Source organism: Aphelocoma coerulescens, unplaced genomic scaffold (genome assembly GCF_041296385.1).
Source record: "Aphelocoma coerulescens isolate FSJ_1873_10779 unplaced genomic scaffold, UR_Acoe_1.0 HiC_scaffold_56, whole genome shotgun sequence".
NCBI classification, from domain to species: Eukaryota; Metazoa; Chordata; class Aves; order Passeriformes; family Corvidae; genus Aphelocoma; species Aphelocoma coerulescens.
The window spans coordinates 616,494-631,133 of NW_027183905.1; positions in this window are offsets into that span (position 1 = coordinate 616,494).

Sequence of the window (14,640 nt, forward strand, 5' to 3'; positions counted from 1 at the left end):
ACAATCACAAACCCAGTGCCAGCCTTCTCGGCTGTCAGGCCCTTTCCCCTCGGGTGCAGTTCCGCTCGCAGCCGGCAGGGGCGCTGGCGGCTCCCGGTGAGCAGGGCAGGTGCGATGGTTCCCCCGCGGCTGCAGGGGGCGCTCCGGAGCGAGCTCGGGGAGCACGCGGCACTGGTGGCCTGGGATCCCGGGAAGGGATGGAACAAAGATTTCAAAAACTCCCTGGGCAGCCGATCCCGGTGTCTGGCCGGACCCCTTGGGAACAGCAGGCTGGAACGGCAGGGATGAGCACAAATCCCGGGTTTCAGACGAGATGTATCGAACTCCGGAGCTGCGGTGGGAACCCCCCGGAGGTCTCCGTAGGCAGGGCGTGCGGGCCTACAGAGTAGCAAAGGCTCAAAGGAACAGCGGGGGCAGGGCAGCCACAGCCCGGCTCCCCGCAGGGCAGGGAAAGGCGAGCTTGGGAATCTGGGGTTTTCCCTGAGGCACCCGAGCAGATGGTGAAAAGGTCCCTTTTTTAGTGAGGAAGGGTGTTAGGGTCCCGGTTGCAACAGCCGCTCCAGTGAGCAAGCTCCACTCACGGTAGAAGGAAGGCAGCCGAAAGCAGAAACTTGCAGCGGCAACAAACTCTCCGTGACGAAAACAGCCCTCCTCTCCCTCCCAACGCTGGGAGAACACGAGAGCTAGGGGCTGTACCCAACCCCTTTTTCCTGGTCCAAATCTCGTGGCATCCCCCACCCTACACGAGAAAACTCCAAAGGAAAGAGAGAAGCCAGCTGGACCCCTCCCCCTGTGGCCAGGTCTTTGGTCTCCCTTAAGTAATTTGCTCCCCCATCAACACGTATGGGGAAAATTATTTAAGAGAAAAAGAAAGCAGAAGGAGAACTCCTAAAACCCCAACAGGGGTCACTGGGGATCATCCAACGCCGATCCTCCCACGGGGGATGGAGCTGGAGCAGCGCACGAAGCTCTTCCCACACTGGCAACACTCATAGGGCCTCTCCCCAGTGCAGATGTACTGGCAGGTGATGAGCTGGGAGCTCTGGCTGAAGCTCTTCCCACATTCCAAGCACTCGAAGGGCCATCCTCCAGTGTGGATCTTGTGGTCCTTGATGAGGTGGGAGTTCTTGCTGAAGCTCTGCCCACATTCCAAGAACTTGTAGTGCTGTTCCCCGGCATGGATCCTGCGATGGGTGACCAGGTCAGACTTCCATAGGAAGCTCTTCCCACATTCCAAGCATTAGGAGGGATGTTCCTTAGTTTGGATCTCCTGCTGCCGGATCAGGTGGCAACTCTGGCTGAAGCTCATTCCACGTTCCAAGCACTTGTAGGGTGTCTCAGTTTGAGAGACGATTTAAAAGAGGACACTCTGGAGTGAGTGTCGCCTCCTCTACAGGGTTCCAATAATCCCTTTCCACCAAGAGGAAACGGGTATGAATAGATGAAAGTGAAGAAAACTCCAGCGGTTTGTTAACAAACAGAATGCCCTCAAGGCAAGAAAAAACAGTAAATAACTGCTAGATATTAAATTGTCAGCCCTTACCCCCACACACCCCCTGGGACAAAAGACCCAAAACGCCGGATAAATCCCCGCTCTCCACACGCGGTACAGGACGGCGCCGGCTTCTCCCTCGGGGAAAAACCAGCCCGGGGCTGTTCCGAAGGCGGTGAAAGCCCGGGCTCGGCCGGCGCTGAGCTCCTGCCCAGGGCGGCTCCGCGGGCACGGGCCCGGCAGGCGAAGCAGCGGCACTGAAGCCCCGGGCTGTTTTCTCTCCCGGCTCGGCCCGGCTCGCAGGGGCTTTGGGCTGCAGCGGCGCCGCTCCGCTCCCGCCGGCGCGGAGCCCCCGGGCTCCGACAGAGCAGCTGCTCAGCTCCCTGCGGGCACCCCGAGGCTCGCTGCTGCAGCCTCTCCGAACCGCGGCAAGGAAAAAATCCTCTCTGTGCCTGCGCCAAAAAAGCTTTTCAGCCAAGCAAAAAGCCTCGGTGGACAGAGAGCGGCGGAAAACCTGGGCAGCGAGGCTTCAAAACGCCCGCGCAGCGAACGAGGAGCCTCTCCCCGCCCCGGCCCCACACACGGCCCATCCCGGGCTGCCGGGGCTCAAAGACACAATAACCATGCTCTGGGCACAGACCATCACAGGAACTCATCCAAGGCAATTGTGGATACAATAATCACCTATATATACCCATAAAAGCATGTACTGAACTCTGGACACAGCAATGTGCACATCGGACAGGAGTGGAGAGGCTGAACGAACACCAGGGGAGATGTGGAATGTATGGACAGAGCAAACCCTCCAAATGCTTTCACCTGATTCCCAGCTTTTCCATGTTTCAAGGGCTCTGACTGCTGGATTTGAAAGAACTGAGATCTCACCGTGAAAAGCAGAGCAGTCTGGAACCAGACACTGCTCTAGGAGTCAAAGTCTGGAGTTGCCACATCTCACTTCTGAAAATCTATTGAATAAAAAAAACCTTGTTGCCCACAATGTTTCCCTCCCCGACCTTCCTAACACGTAACAAAAAGTGATTGATTTCTTTTTAAAGGGTGGAAAAAAGTGGAAAAAACCACTGAAAATGTTCCCTCATAAAAAGTCACGTTGAGAAAATACAGAATAATGAAGAGTGTCTAGGAAAACCTGCTGTAATTTCTCAGGTTTTTGCCTTGGGGTGTCAGTTCAGAACCCGGCTCTGTCTCCCAGGTGCCCAAGTTCCCGGGCCAGCTCCAAGCAGCCTCTCCCGGCTTTCCAGCCTGGCTTTCCCGGCTCTGCCCCGGGCGGGCACTCGGTGTTTCCGTGCTGCCCCCGCCCCGCTCAGCTCCCCGTGCCCTGCAAAGGCGCCGAGGCTGCGCTCGGTGCCCCTGGGTGCCACTGACCGAGGCAGTGACGAGTCCCGGTGCCCCGGCAGAGCCCTGAGGGACACCCTCGGCCCGGGCCTCCCACGGGACACGAAGCCACTGCCCACAGGGCCCTGGCACGTCCGTGCGGCCAATTCCTCCTGCCCCGAGCGGCCCGGGCTGCAGCCCCAGCGCTCCGCAGGGCCGGGCTGCGGCTGTCGGGTGCGAGCGTGGCCGAAGCCTCCCAGGGCTCGGGGCACGGCAGAGGCTACAAGGCCACAAGTCCGGGGCTGCTCCGTGCCGGTTCCAGTCTGTCCCTCTGTGGCTGGGGTGCCGGCTGTGGCCCTTTGTGACACGGGCACGGGTCAGGGCCCTCGGTGAGGGCGGGACACTGTGGTGCTGTCACGAATGAAAGTGTTTGAGATCGCTTAAAAAACCAGTGGCAAGGGTATGAGCAAAAGTCAGATTTAACATTAAGCAACAAAGCACAACAAGTTCATTGTCAAGATTCACTCTACTACCTACAGGACAGCTAGGGCACAACAAGGGAGAACAAACAACAACAAAACCAAACAAAATCCAGGCAATCAAAACAGAAATGAGCTGAGAACTCTCCAGGGGGATGTGGGGGTGTGGGGTCGGTGTTCAGGTGCATGGGACAAAAGACAGTGCGGGCAAGGATAAAAAGGAACACAGCCTAAAACCTCAGCAACACTCAGCAGTACTTTAACTTCTACCTGAACTTATAACTTATACTTTAACCTTAACAATTCAACAGAGGAACAACCCTTAACAGCATTTAACCTTACTTACAGCTGTAACTTCCAAGTTATACCTAGCAACTTAACAGAAAAACACCGCTTAAAAACACCGGACTTAGTTTATAACTTATGTTAAAGAACTTCACGAAAGAACAACACTTAGCAGTGATTAAGTGAGTTTATAATGATAACTGATCCGTACCTAAAGGCCTAACTTGGGTATCCAAGGTACTTAAACACCTATGAAAACAGTATTTCTCCCAGATTTGCTATAGCATATGTGCAGGGGCACACACACAGACAGAAACAGTCAGAGCAAGCAAGGTTCCTGTGAAAAATTCCCCTCAGAGGTCAGTGAAATCCTCACTTTGGCAGCTTTTTCTTCTCCCGCTGGGCACAGGATCAGGCCTCGAGGAGTGAGGATATCGGCCCAGGACACGTTGGGGTTCGGCGAGCTCCAGGCATAGCAAACCTGAGGGTTTGCTGGCTCTGACAGGCCCCCTCAGAGGGAGATTGCTGGTCACAGCCCACGGTGGCCCAGGAGAACTCAAAGGGTCTCCTTTTGGGCCGCTGTTGAGAGGGTCCCAAGAGAGTGGGCTTCAGCCATAACGATGTTTCATCCTGGCCACAGTTTGGGCCAGCACTTTCTCTGAAAGTGGGAGAACAGGAATGCTATGCCATTCAGGCAAGAGGAATCTTTTCCAGGGCTGGTCATAAGGAAAGCAGGAGCTCCTCAGCAGTTCCTGGGAGCAGACAGTATTTCTGACAAGCTCGGAAAGAGCTGAGCCCAGGTGCTGTTTTCAAGGCCAAGGCCTAACAAGCATTTCTCAGATCACACTGCAGCCTGGAAAGGAGGAGAGAGGAATGCACCAGCACACTGGGATCCCAGGGGTGCCCATGGCCTGGGGTGATGCTGGAGCAATGCCAGGCACCCACCAAAGCCACTCTGTCCCTGCCCCCTGCAGCTGCACGGGGGAGAGAAAATTTAACCAAGGGTTCCTGGGATGGGATAAGACTGGGAGAGATCCCTCAGCAAACACCGGCACAAGCACAACAGACCCAGCCTGGGCACAGGGAGGGAATTTATTACCAACCAAATCCCAGCAGCACAAGGAGAAGGCAAAGAAATCTCTCCAACACCTTTTCCCCACCCAGTGGGGATCACCCGGAACGGGGGTCACCAGGGCTCTGCCCAACGGGGGTCACTGGGGATCATCCAGCGCCGATCCTCCCACGGGGGATGGAGCTGGAGCAGTAAACAAAGCTCTTCCCACACTCAGGGCACTCGTAGGGCCTCTGCCTGGTGTGGATGCGCTGGTGGATGATGAGATGGGAGTTGCAATTAAAGAGCTTCCCACATTCAGGGTACTTGTAGGGCCATTCCCCGTGTGGATCCTCTGGTGGTGGAGCTCTGGTTGAAGCTCAGCTTCTACCTGCGCAAGAAGGTGAGGGGGGGGCCTGGGGGTCGTGTCCCCCCTCCCCCAGAGCTCTGTGCTACCCCCAGGGTCCCCCAGCCCGGTGTCACCCCCTTTGCTCTGCCCACAGAGCTCCTGAGCCGCCAGCGGCCGCAGCCCCTCCCCGTGGCCTCGCACCTGGCTGGGACCACCCGCTCCGTCCCCGCGCTGATTTTGGGGGGGTCGTGTGTCCCCCCAGCCCTTCTTTCACTCTGCCCCTGCCCGGCTTCTCCCAGTGTTCCCAGTAAAGCTTCCCAGTTAGGGCTGATCCCATTTATTGGGGGGCAGTGGGGAGGGACTTGGGGGAACTCCGTGGGGAGCCGAGACTGGGGGGGGCAGAACCGGCCCTCGGGACCCCCATGTGTCCCCCCCGTGTCACCCCGCTCTGGGTGCTGGGAGCCCCCGGCTGTGGGTGCAGAGCTCTTGGGTGAGTGGGGAGGGGTGCAGGGATGATGGGAAAGGTGTCTGAGAGGGGGATAAGGGCCAGGGGGACAGCGGGAAAGGGGTTCCCATGGGAGTCCCTTCATGTCCCCATCACCTGATCTCATGAGCTGTTCCCTGGGGCTTGGGGGGGTGGGGGCCTGGAACCTCTCTAAGGGGTCCCCAAATACCCTGTCCCTCCCTGGGGGTCTCATGGGGGGTTCCTCCCCACCCAGCAGCTGGTGCTGAGGTGGCTGTGGGGCAGAGAGGGGTGGGAAAGGGGTGTCCGGGGGGTCCCTTGAGCTCCCAACCTGCTGTGGGGTGCTGGGGGCTGCTGGAGGGGGGCACCCCCTGACCTGTCTCCCACACAGGTGTGTTCCATTCCTGGGGAAAAGCCCACTGGCACTTCCTTGATGACAACAACTGGGTGAAGTTCATGGACAGGAACATCTACAACTGGGAGCAGTTTGGGCACAGGGGATACCCCAAAATTTGGAGATGGGATGGAGTTGTTTTGAGGTGGAATTGAGCCATTTGCAGTGTGAATCGCGCTGAAACCGGGCCAGGAGACACTTCAGAGACAGAGACAGAGAAGTGGGTATTTGCTTTATTCGGCGTGCCAGGTGTGTGGGGATCACTCCTCCAAACACACACACCTGGTGCTCTCTACAACACAGTATTAAGGGTTAAATTTTGAATATTCATCACATTCCCTAGGACAGGCATGGTTACACAAATTATTTCTCAGAAGTCATTAATATCATTAGCATACGGGTCACGCATGCGCTGTGTGTCCTGGTGGTCACGCTGAGGAAGGCCTCTCCTCTTCCTCGGGGGTCTCTCTGATGAAGGCTAGTAGTCTCACAGTGCACTTTTCACCTTTCTCCCTGGGCATGCATAGTCCTTTGAGGAATGATTCAGCGGTCTCGGAGATAATCCTTGTCCCCTCTATCTTGACAAGATTAGGGTGAATTTGGCTTCTTAGGCTTTGTAATTAACATCTGCTGTCTGAACTAACATTTGCTGTCTCCCAATAGTTAACTTGTGCTTACATGAGTTAGTTATTGACTGCCCTTTCCTCAATCCCCCCTTTTCTTTGGTTATTTGTAATTCTTTACAAATCTTGCATGTCTTTAAAGTAAGAACCCTTCTCTACCTTATTTCTAAGTTTATGCTTGTGCCGTTGGGCAAAAGCATCGAGATTCCAAGTACATAATATCATACAACAGTAACTACTAATACAAACACTAAGTAACAATGTAATAACACAAATAACTGTTACAAACAATTGTTTAAGCCAGTATAAGTTGGGTAACCATGATGTAAGTTTGTCCCATACATCTTTAAACCCCCAAGAAGTGTCATCTAAGGTGATCTGATGTAGTGTCCGTGTTTTTTCCAGAATTGTCTGCAAATCTGTTTCTATTCGTTTGTCTAAATCAACATAACTACAACAGCTTCTATTTATAACTGTACATACTCCTCCTTCCTTGACATACAGCAAATCTAATGCAAGTCTATTCTGTATGGCTAATTGTGAGATGCTCTTAATCTCGATTTGCTGCACTCTTATGGCATCTGCACTGGCATTCATTATGGTTTCTACAGTAGCAGAAAGGTTCACTATTGCTTTCTCTAGTTCACTTACTCCGAGTCCTGGTATAAACCATCTGGCAAAGCTGTGAAATCCAGTGTGCCTATCTATTAAGGGGTTTGACGTCCTTTTTGGTCCTCTGTATGAAAGTCCGGAGTAAGCCTTGTAGTTGAGAGACAACTTTAATGTGGGGAAATACTGGTCCTATGGCACAGCGGCCTTGCCATCCTAAGGGTAAAACTTTATAGGTGTTGTGACCACATATCCAGTACCAACCCCACCCTGGGGGCACTGGCCAACCCTTGGGCTTTGGTCCTTGTCTTGTTTGATTCTTATTCCACATGTTAGCCCCCCCATAGGTCCGGAATTCTGAGCAGTTGGGGTAGCTGCCTATAAATGTTAAGTTCCCGCATTTGGAGTCTGTCTTACTCCTCCTGAGTTTTCGGTACAGATTCTTCCCAGCACCCCTGCACACAGGATACTGGCGAGGACCCAAGTATTGGCTCTTCAAACTCCAGCTTCCACTGAAGTTGATCTAGGGATATGTTGACATAATGTGAAAGCCTGTCAGTACTAAGTGCAGCATAGATTGTTGTTGTATTAGGCAATGTTGCCCCAACCAAAGGAAAGCCTCTAGCAGAATTCTCAGGCAGCTGGGAACATACCCAGCAATCAGTTAGATTAAAATTCTCAACAACACCTTTGAGCAATCGAAGGTATGTATTCTGGTCCCATGCGCTTGCCCCAATTACCAACGTTATCAGTATGCTCCACATCATGTTGTGTTGATTTTTCGTAGCTGAAGGCACAGAGGTCCTGTTCTTCTTGCCTCCCTGTTGGGCTTTTAGCTTAGTCCTAGTTTTTTTCCTGTTAAAGGAATTTTTTCCCATATGCAAGTTGCTAGGGGACAAATGGCCGTACTTAAGAGAAGACTAAAGGGCTTGGCTAGTCTTTTGTTTGACCTGGGTGTGGGTTCAGTTCGCTCTCAGCGTCTGGAGAGAGAAGCTGCAGAGAAAGGAGCTGCTGGTTCCTTTTTTTTGGCCGTTTTTTTCTTTCTGCTGGAAACAACGCCGGGATCCCAAAGCCGCTTTCCCTGCCCTGCTGGAGGCCGGGCTGTGGCTGCCCTGCCCCGCTGTTGCTTCGAGCCTTCACTGTGTTGTAGCTGTGCTCGCCCTGCCTGCGTGGACCTCCAGGGGGTTCCCCTTTTGCATACATCTCGTCTGCCACCCGGGATTTGTGCTCGTCCCTGCCACTCCAGCCTGCCGTTCCAGCCTGCTGTTTCCGGGAGCCCGGGACCAGCTGCCCAGGGGTTTGTGAAGCCTTTGTTCCACCCCTTCCCAGGATCCCAGGCCACCAGTGCCGCGTGCTCCCCGAGCTCGCTCCGGAGCTCCCCCTGCAGCCGCGGGGGAACCATCGCACCTGCCCTGCTCACCGGGAGCCGCCAGCGCCCCTGCCGGCTGCGAGCGGAACTGCACCCGAGGGGAAAGGGCCTGACAGCCGAGAAGGCTGGGACTGGGTTTGTGTTTGTTTGCTGTTACTGCCATAGTTGTTGTTGTTTTGTTGGACTGGTTATATATATATATATATATATATATATATATATAGTAAAGAACTGTTATTCCTATTTCCCACATCTTTGCCTAAAGGCCCTTGATTTCCAAATTATAATAACTCGGAGGAAAAAGGGGTTATATCTGCCACTTCAAGGGAGGCTTCTGCCTTCCTTAGCAGACACTTGTCTTTCAAAACCATGACACTCCCACTCTGGCTTTGGCACAGGTTTGGTCCTGGTATAATGGATCCAGGTCGGTTTTCCTTGTACTTTAATTGTTGTATGAGTGGTCTGCAGTGTCTGATAAGGTCCTTCCCATTTCTCCTGGAGTGGATCCCCTGAAAGAGACTTAACATAAACCCAATCCCCTGGTTTCACATTATGAAAGGCTTTATCAGGTGGCGGTGGTTGACAATTAACAACTGTAGTGCGTATTGATTGTCATTTTTGACCTAAATGCTTTACATAATCTATTAGGCAGCTTTGCCCTACCAGAGCCATGCTGTCATTGTGAATCATGTTTGTTCCATAGGGCCTTCCATACAGAATTTAGAGGAGCTTAATTTTTCTTTGAGCCGTGGTTTTACCCTAATTCTTACCAAAGCCATGGGCAGAGCCTGATACCAATAGAAATTAGTTTCTTGACAAATTTTGGCTAATTGTTGCTTTATTAAGTGATTCATCTTTTCTACTTGTCCACTTGCCTGAGGCCTGTATGGTGTATGTAACTGCCAGTGTATGCCCAGTAGATGACTCACTCCCTGCACCACCTGGGCTACAAAGTGTGATCCTCTGTCAGAATTAATTTCTCTGGGTACCCCAAATAGAGGAATAATTTCTTGTATTAAAGCTTTAACAACTTCTCTAGCTTTATTTGTTCTACAAGGGAAAGCTTCCGGCCAGCCTGAGAAAGTGTCTGTGAGGACTAGAAGGCACCTGTATCCCCCCTTCCTAGCTAATTCAGAAAAGTCAATTTGCCACACATCCCCTGGTAAAACTCCTTTAGTGATAGTTCCTGTGCTTAGCCTAACAGTGGTATTAGGGTTGTTTTTAAGACAGATTTCACAAGTGGAAGTTATGTCTTCAATTGTTTCCCTTAATTTTGATGCTGTCACTTTATCCTTCAAATGGTTATATAAAGCATCAGCTCCCCAGTGTGTCTTAGAATGTTCACTTTAGATGAATAATTTTAGCAGTTTTCTGGGTATGACAATGAGATCCTTTATCCTAGCCGACCCATCAGATCCTATTTGTCCCTTCCCTTCTTGTATCCAATTTAAATTATCAGTGTCGTATGGTGGGGGGTTTTCACCCATAAGGATGTTAGAAGGGATTAGAGCAAGAGCTTGAATTTGATCCCCGCCAGCCACTGCCTTTGCTGTTTTGTCTGCCATAGCATTTCCCAGTTCAGGGATAGTGTTACCCTGGGAGTGTCCCCTACAGTGCATTATAGCCACTTTTGAAGGTTTTACCACTGCTTCCAGTAACTGCATGATTTCAGTAGCATGCTTGATTTCTTTCTTCTGTGAGGTCAATAAACCTCTTTCTTTCCAGATAACCCCGTGAGCATGTACCAGCCCAAAAGCATACCTTGAATCAGTCCAAATATTGATAGGTTTTCCTTCAGCCAACGCCAAGGCTCGAGTTAGGGCTGTTATTTCAGCCTTTTGAGCTGATGTCCCCACAGGTAACGGTTTTGCCTCAATGACAGCGTCTGTGGTTGTAACTGCATACCCAGCGGGCTGCTTATGATTCTTGACATAACTGCTCCCATCAGTGAACCAGTTTTCCACATTTTCTAGCGGAGAGTCCTTTAGGTCCGGGCAGCTGGAGTAAACTGCCTCCATGGTTTCAATGCAGTCATGCTGTACAGGCTCCTCAGCAGCCTTGCCCTGGAGGTAAGCTGCTGGGTTTAAAACGTTAGTTACTTGGATACTCACATCCTCCAATTCTGCTAGGACAGCCTGGTATTTGAGAAAGCGAGATGGGGTTAACCAGTGATTTCCTTTCTGTGTGAGCACTGCTGACACTGTGTGAGAGACAAAAACAGTTATCTGCTGGCCCAGCGTGAACTTGCGAGCTTCTTCTATGTTCAGGATCACAGCTGCCACTGCACACAGGCGGGGGGCCATCCTTGGCTGACCACGTCCAGCTGCTTGGAGAAATAAGCCACCGGCCTTTTGTATGGTCCCAGCTTCTGTGCCAAAAGTCCCAGCGCCAGTCCTTGTCTCTCATGTGAGAACAACAGAAAAGGTTTAGTGACACCTGGTATCCCCAGTGCTGGAGCTTGCATCAACTCACGTTTCAGAGTTACAAATGCATTATTAGTTTCTGGTGTCCAGCATAGGTGAGTTCCCCCAGTCTCTTTCAGGAGTTGGTATAAAGGTTTCACAATGAGTCCATAGTTGTAGATCCATAATCTACACCATCCTGTCATTCCCAGAAAGGTTCTCAGTTCTTTGGTTGTGGTTGGCCTGGGCACTGGACAAATTGCCTCTTTCCTGTTGTCTCCCAAGGCTCTCTCCCCTCCTGCCAGTTCATACCCCAGATATGTAACTTTCTGGAGGACTAGCTGAGCCTTTTCAGGGGAGACTCTATATCCACTTAGTCCCAGAAAATTTAAAAGACTTACAGTCCAGTTCTTGCAGTCTTCACGGGTCCTTGTTGCTATCAGTAGGTCATCAACATACTGCAGAAGTGTACCTTCTCCAAGTGGCAGTGTCCAGGCTTCCAGTTCCTGGGATAATTGACCTCCAAATATCGTGGGGCTATTTTTGAATCCTTGTGGCAATACAGTCCATGTGAGCTGACTTTTTCTCCCTGTTTTGGGGTTTTCCCATTCAAAGGCAAAAATTTCCTGACTCCTTTTAGCTAATGGCAGACAAAAGAAAGCATCTTTTAAATCTAAAACTGAAAACCACACCCAATCACTTTGTAATTTTATAAGTATAAGGATTGGCTACTATGGGATGCAGTGTTTTTGTTATTGCATTTATTGCCCTCAGGTCCTGGACTAACTGATAACTTCCGTTTGGCTTTTGTACTGGTAGAATTGGGCTGTTGTAGGGGGACCTACTCTCTCTCAGCAACCCCTGATCGATAAATTTGGCAATTATTGGTTCTATTCCCACCCGTGCTTCATGCCTTAGTGGATCTTGTTTGACTGACACCGGCTGTGCCCCTTCTAATAATTCAATAACCACAGGGGAAGCTCGTTTTGATCTTCTTGGGATTTTGACATCCCATACTAGTGGGATTACTTGATCTCTTATCTCATAATCTATGGGTATTCTTCTTTTTCAGAGATATTTGCTAAACTTAAGGCCAAAATTAAGTTTTCTTCAGGAACCTGTAGTCTCATTCCTTGTTCTGTGAATTCTATTTTTGCTTCTAACCAGGTTAATAGATCTCTGCCTAGCAGGGGTTTAGGCAAGTTTGGAAGATATAGAAATTGGTGTATTCCCATCCTTTTGCCTGATGTAAATTTTAAGGGTCTCAAAAAACAGGCTTTCTCAGTTTTCCCTGTAGCCCCAACAAGTTGGACATAATCATTACTTGACAGGACTCAAAGTCTGATTCAGGACTGAGAATGTGGCTCCGGTATCCACCAAAAACTCCACCTCCCGTTCCCCTAGCTTAGCTTTGACCAGCGGGTCAGCTAGGGAGGGACCCGCCGGTCCCCGTCACTCCTGGTACAGCTGTGCTACAGTCACTGCTCCCGGTGGCGCTGATGATTGTGGCGCTGGGGTCGCGGCGCGGTTCACAGGACAATCTCGCTTCCAGTGCCCGGGCTGACCGCATACCAGACACTGGTCTGAGCCTGGGCGTTGCTGCCTTTGTCCTCTGGGTGGGGGCCTTCTCCTGCCCCTGGGGAATCCCGGTCCCCTGACCTGGGCCACTGCAACTGTGTGGGGCTGTGCCCTGTTTTTATAAACTTCCCATGCCACTGCCAGAAGCTTCTCTAAGTTTCGGTTATCTGGTTCCTTAATCTTTTGCAGTTTCCTACGTATATCTGGTGCTGATTGCCCCATCAATAAGGATATTAACTGTTGCTGCCCAATTTCAGAAGCTGGCTCTAGTGTAGTGTGTCTTCTCATATTATCCCTTAATTTTTCTATAAATGCACCTGGGGATTGAGTGGTTTCTTGGTGAATACTGAATAACAATGACCAGTTAACTGTTCTAGGTATAGCATTTAGAAGCCCCCAGTGTACTAATTTCCTGTCTCTAACTAAGAACGGGTATGTTTGTGGATCATTGGGGTCCCAGTGTGGATTTCCTGTAGGAAAAATGTTATCTACTGTGGTGATGTCATACCTTTATTGTATTTTTATATAAGTTTTCTGTACCCCAATGGTTCATCCCTACCTTCCCCACTCCTATTCCCAGTTGGTTTGCCCCAGACCCAAGCCACTCCCCCGGTGCTCCCTACATGGTTGTTCTCCTCCCTTTGTTCTAGCTCTTTCCCTATCAATCACCCAAACCCCTCCTGTTGTTCCCGAAGGTTCAGTGTCCATCATCTGAAACCTCCCAATTTACCCTTATATGGTCCCCATCAATTCCCCGAGACCCTACCCCTCTAGATACCTCCCCCTTTGGAAATCCTCTAAACCTCAATGCCCCATTGGGGCATGTGATCCCTTTCCCTCCTCCCCTTGAGGCTATCAGCCCAAGGAAATGTCTATCCTCATCCGTATCCCTCCCTTAGAGATTTTTATTGGTCCCCAGTTAAGCCATCCCCATTGTAACACCTCCCTTTATAAGAGGTTCCCTGGAGCTGCTCGAGGCTTGTCTCCTGGGAGTTGCCTCCAGTAAACTTGGATTATCTCATGTGGCAAGCCTCCTTGCTGCTTTTTATCCTCTCCCTCGTCTGGACTGCTGACAGCCACTGTGCCTGGAGCTTCAGCTCCCCTGGGCAGAGCTGAACTCCTGAGGAGCAGCTTTAAAGCCACGAGCCTCCAGCTGCTCCCCACTCCTGTCGCACACCGCAGGAGCCAGTCTGGGCAGTGGTCAGTGGCGGTCATTGCGACAATCTACATTTCCATGCAATGTCCCAGCAGCTATCTGTCCCTGCACGTGTGTTCTTGCTGTGGATATTACAGCAGCTGTTTCTGTCTCAGTTAATTCTGACAGCATGAGGTCTATATCTTCCCAATCAATATCGTGATTTCTAACAACCAATTCAAACCTCTTTGCTACCTTTTCAGGGTCTTCTCTATACATTCTGGCTGCCTCCCTCCAGGTATCTAAATCCAAAGCTGTAAATGGTGTTTTAACTTTTGTTATTCCCCCGTCTGGCCCCACCACTTGTCTAAGCGGTGCTATGAGCTTCTTTTCTACAGGGGTCTTGCTCCTAGTTCTGGATGATATTCCTGAGCCAGTCTCACTTGTTCCTTCATCCCCACTATCCTCTGAGGATGTTTGGGGCGCTGGGGACATTGTTAAGGTGCCACCACTGTGCCCCATTAGCTCCTGGGTTTCCAAGGGATCCTGGTCTCTCTCAGCTTTGAGCTTTAAACATCTTTGCCCAATACTGCACGATGAGCAACACCTCTTCATGCGTTTTTTTCCTTTTGTCTCCTTTTCTAGGAGGAGGACCATAGAGTCCTGTGGTGCCAGATAGATGCCACATTGTTTCTGCCACTCTGGTTTGCGTCTTAAGGTAAAAAAAAAATCTGCATAGGAGGTCTTGCCCCATTTATTCTCCCTCCTTAAAAATAACATTAATTGCAATAGAATGTTATATCTTAAAGAGCCATTCTCTGGCCATTTTTCACCATCATCCAATCTGTAGAGTGGCCACCACTAATTACAATATTTAATTAGGGTGCTCTTTTTCATATTCCCTCCAGGGACTCCCCCCAGCTCTTTCCAATGTGCCAGCACGCATCCTAGCGGACTTTTCCGGGTTATTTCCTTACTTTCTGATGATCCCATTGCCTTCTTCGTCCTTTCTCCCCTTCTTTTCTCTCTTCCATGGCCAAAAAATCCCAAAACCAGAGAACCAACTCCTTCCTTCCACA